Source organism: Sceloporus undulatus, chromosome 2 (genome assembly GCF_019175285.1).
Source record: "Sceloporus undulatus isolate JIND9_A2432 ecotype Alabama chromosome 2, SceUnd_v1.1, whole genome shotgun sequence".
Lineage (NCBI taxonomy): Eukaryota > Metazoa > Chordata > Lepidosauria > Squamata > Phrynosomatidae > Sceloporus > Sceloporus undulatus.
Window position 1 is genome coordinate 240,065,087 of NC_056523.1, and position 5,339 is coordinate 240,070,425.

Below are 5,339 nucleotides of genomic sequence, written 5' to 3' on the forward strand. Positions count from 1 at the left end.
GAACGCAGAAAAGGGGCAGTCAGCAGCCACCCCTTTCCCCGCCAGGTTGGGGGCAGGGCAGCCTCACCGGCAGCCCAAAGACCCCAATCCAGCATTTTTCCAGGCCACCAGGAAGCGGTAAAATGCCGCTTCTCTGTGGCCTGGAAAGAGGTGTTCATGGGGCTTCATGCCCCCAGACACCCCAACAAGTGCAGTGAAGAGGAGAAAGGGGCCGCCTGGCCCTTTATCCTTGGCATCGCTAGCGCGGCCATGTTGAAGCCGCACCAGTGATGCGTGTGTTTTGGAGCTCCTTCCTGCAAAGCTTAAAGGGTGCCCCAAGCGCCCTGCAGCATCGCGGTAATGTCATGCATGTGTCGGTCTGTGTGGAGGCAGCGCATGTGTGATGCCATTGTCCCTGCTTTGTAAGGACAGTGCGCTTCCAAAATGGCGCCATCCATACGAACTAGGGCTGGGGAGCATGCGGTTGCTGCGCGCTCCCCAGCCCTAGTTTTAGCCCAAGGACGGCGGTTCTGCACCGTCTGTATCAGGCCAGTGATACAGCTTATAGATCTGTGGTTTATATGGTTTATAGATCTCATGCAAGAGAGGCTAAAATGGCCCCTCCTGGCAGTAACTCCTATTGGCAAGCAAAGACTTTTTAATTCAGACAGGCTTTTAAAAGCCTGGATCCCACTACCTGTTACACCAGATCACAAATTGGTTTGAACGGGTTCAAATGACCCTGGTTCCAACTTGAACCGAATCACTGAAGTGATTCGGAGAGGGGAGCTATGCACTAGACCCATGTAACCCACGTCTTTTTGACGCTGATTTTTTCTGCTTTTTTTGGATAAATCAAATCTGCACAAGTGTGAACCAGATGTGGATCAGAATCAATTTAAATTTGTCCTTTGGCCAGCTGGAGCAGATCCTTTTGAATGGGTTATTTTACAGGGAAAAATGCGATCGTTGCAAATGTAGTGTAAGCCACACTCCACTGTCGAATCGAACCAATTTATTTGTAAGTGGGACTGAGGCCAAAAAAGAAGGCTTTTAAGAAAAAGACGATGTTGTTATAAATGGTATTGTTTTAACTGTTGAAATATTTTTAAAGTGTGTATTTTTTAATATGGTTAATAGTTTAAATTGGATGTAATGTTGATTTTTAAAATGTTTTTAGATGCAGTCTTTTAAAGATGTAAGCTGAGTCACTCTCCAGTGTCTGTCCTGACAGCATGAGACTGACTGGTGAGGGGGACAGGCAAGCAAGCTAGTGGGAAGAGGTGGGGCAAGGCATTCCCCTTCACCACCAGCAGCCCTCTGCACCAGATGACACCAAAGCTAGTCTAGCCATTGGTACACCCTTCTGGTCAATTAGTGCTTGGGGGAAATTGTATGGTCAGGACCTGTTTGGGTTGCCCTTGTGCATCTGGGCAAAGCCATTCCACAAGGAGCTACTGGGTGCCTCCTTATACAGTGCCCATTAAAGTACTTACGTTGATGTAACTGGGGGTTGTATTGTGTTTTATGCATTAAGTCATTTATGACTTACAGCAACCCTAAGGTGACCCTATCATGGGGTTTTCTTGGCATGATTTGTTCAGAGGAGGTTTTCCATTGCCTTCCCCTGCGGCTAAGAGCGTGTGACTTGCCCAAGGTCACCTAGTGGATTTCATGACCGAGCTGGGAATTGAACCCTGGTCTCCAGAGTCATAGTCCACCACTCAAACCACTACACCAGGCTGGCTCTGATCAGCATAAATCACCAACAGGATTCTGGCTGCAGTGAGAGCTACTGGCCTGAAAGGCAGTACTGTCTATGAAATGTCAATATAAAGTGCACTTGCATTTTTAAAAGGCGTAGTCTAAATGTCCGTGTTTATATCATTTTAGGAAAATAAAATATTTTAGTTTGAAGAAGTATAGCAAAGTTGAGGGACAATCCCTGAGCCAGCTAGAGGATATACTTTATGCAGCTCCCCCAACACTGAACTTGATGTTGGCAACTCATACACTTTTCCTTTTAAAAAAATAAGTGCACAGAGAACACAGACCTTATTTTTAAGCCCAGTAGCATTTCTACTATGCTTATATGGATTTGAAATTGGACTTGAAACAAGATGTGTACTCCCATACACAACTGAAACCATGGCTGCTGCCACACTCCAGAAATAAAGCAGTTTGACACCACTTTAACTTCATGGCTCAATAATATAGAATTCTGGGATTTGTGGTCTGGTGTGCACTAGAGCTCTCTGACAAGGAAGGCTAAATATGTCACAAAACTACAAATCCCAGAATTCCATAGCATCGAATCAAGGTAGTCAACGTGGTATCAAACTTCTTTATTTCTGAAATGTGGATATACCCCTTGATTTGGCATTATAACCTAAATCTTTTTCTATTACCTACGGTAAGTCTTTCTATAGAAGATGTCACATTTTTTTGCTATCACTGCTGTGGTGAATTCAGCAGCAGGCATCATCTGTTTTGCAGTAGGCTTTAATGCCACACCTTTGTTTTAAATTTGTATGCTATGCTCAACTAAACCTGGAGCATATGCCTCCAGTACTTATAGATGGCTTACTCCTAGCACTACCCATCAAAAGTCATCACACAGCTATTCTCACTTTTGCTCTTTCACGGGTTTTTGAAAAGTAGTAAAAATACGTCACTAGTAGTTAGAAAACAGTATCTGGCCCCTTTGTGAGAAATCAAGTTATAGACAAATATGATCACACTATAAAAATATTTTCCGGAAGCACTTCTCCATCGCACGTTAGTCTTACATCTAGGTTTATTTTTCTTCCAAACAAATTTGGTTACTAATTTGGCTTTAAATTCAAAATTAAGTTATAGTCCCCGGAGAACTGTATAGAAATTAAGTGATTCTCAAATACAAAAGTTCATTATCTGTAATCTAGAAAAAGAAGAATGCAGTAAAATAATGTATTTATTAAAACCTTAGTGAGTTTTGTTAGGGTGTGTGATGAATATCTCAGCAAATGGTATAAACTAATATCTATTATAGTCAATCAACACAGTCTTGAGTGAATATCTGTTATATTCAATCTACAGTCTTGAATTCCTGCCCTGCACTTATCTATGGTTTTCTTAATCCCATAATCAGAACTTTCTAATGGATTTGTTTGCTTGCCATTTATCTAAATAGCCAAAGAAAATTGCCATCCATATCAAATCAAACTGAATGGTTTAATCAGATTTCTATGACCTCACACACACAGAAACACAGAAAACTAAACACATTGGCTGCAATCTTATTCACAGTTACACAATTTAAATCTGATTAAATGCAATGGGATTTAAACAGCCTGTGTGCAGAGTCACAATCTTCCAATTCAGCTAAGCAGCACAACTCCAACTTCTGTTAGACACAAAAAGCAGAACCCTCTGCATTCAGTTGCAAAAAGGCAGCCCCTATTTTAAAGGCACCACAAGGAAAGAAATGTATTTCTTCATTAAATACATATTTCAGAGTTGGGGAAAGTCTGGCAAAATAAAAACTTAATTTAATGCAGAAATCAAGTGAGGAATGTATAACTTACCCGCTTACACAGACACAGACTGTGGCTGAGAGCAAAAGTATTACAAGATTTTTTCCTCCAATCCTTTTTGTAAATTTTTTTCAGATTTGCCCTGTAGACAAGAAAGCTCCCATGACCATCACGAGTCTGAATTCCTGGCAGTTCAGCTTTTGATCATGCTAATTGGCATGAAATGCTAAAGCCAAAGGAATGGCTTCTGTTCGTTCAGTTTCCACCAGAACCATTGCCCTAGCACCTTCCCTAGTAGCTTGAAAAGCTTAGCAATGGATTTCTAGGTATTCCACTGGAGAAAAGGTAGGCATAACCACGGAGGGGCCTTTCTGACTGATTTAGGTGAACAATACGCAATACATGCTGTTCTGTTGCTGTACACAATCGAAACATTTCTTAAAGTATTCTAGTTTATGCCATCTTTCCTAATGGAAAGGCAAGGTACATCTATCCTACGGACCTTTCCTTATGGAACAGTCAGTTTATGAAATAGTTGTTTTCTTTTGCCAAAGTCTGTACTCATGATCTCTAAATATCTTATCTTAAATCTCTCCTAAATATTTACACAGCTATGCAGACTGATAGCCTAATCAGAATTGGAAACATTATTGGGTTTTTTGCACTATAAATTCCACAGTCCTCCAACTAACATGGCCATTTTGGGACTTGTAGCCTTCAAAAGGTAAATCTTTCAAGCTCTGGGCCAGACTAGACATTATGTTAAATGGGTAGAATTAGTTTATTCATTTTTTTTAATACTAGGGATAATCAATACTGATATAATGGAATGGGAAAAAGGGCTAACCCTCTACCCTATTGTTGTGTGAACTGAATTCCTCCCTGAAGCTGTTATTATTCCTGGAAAGAAAACTTCACTGCTGCCCAGGGATAACAGCAGCTTTATTGCTCAATAAAGGGATATTACTCAAGGCTACACTGGAAGGAAAAGGCTAACCAACTCTCTGTGTACCAATCTCAACCCACCCACCCCTGGTTTTTATTTAAAGCACAAAGACATGTTCAATGCATCCATTTAGTTAACATCGCATCTAAATCAACCCTTTTAAAAAGAAACCAGTAAGCAAGGTGCTCTCCCTTCCGCTTGAAAAAAGACATGTCTTAAGACATTATCACACAAGCCTTGTTCTCGCCACAATCATGTTAGTAAAAGGAAATAGATTCATACTGGTTTGGGAGCGTTCCTTATTGCATGTCCCTCCAACAGCACAACTGGGGCTGCTTTTGCCATCAACGGCCCTTTCCAATCTCTTCCACACTCCTCCTTAACCTTGTTTTCTGGGCTCTATGCGCTACCCAGCATGCCTTCCATTATTATTATTATTATTATTATTATTATTATTATTATTTGCAACACAATGTAGCAATTATGTCAATGGGATTAAGTAAGACAAAGATAAAAGAAAAGAAAGGTGGGGAGAGACACCCTGCTCAGGAATAGTAAAGGGGAGGGGGAAGAGGAGGAGACTGATACCACATAATGGCCCAATGTCAGAACCTATCAAACCCGAGGACTAATGACACAACGGTGAAATTGGAAGCTCATTGATGGGTTTTCCCTATCAGTGAAAAGGTGCACTCTAACCATGCCTCAGTTGCACTGCAGCCGTGGGTTGGAGGTGACGTCATGCAATATTTCACCAAAGATGCTATTTTCCAATTAATTGCTGTTTAAAAGCTGCATGTGATATAATCTGCTTAGAAATTTCAGCATCTATTTTGGGGACACTGACAAGCTTTCATAATATAACATTCTCCCTCCCTCTCGTGGACTAGATAACAGGT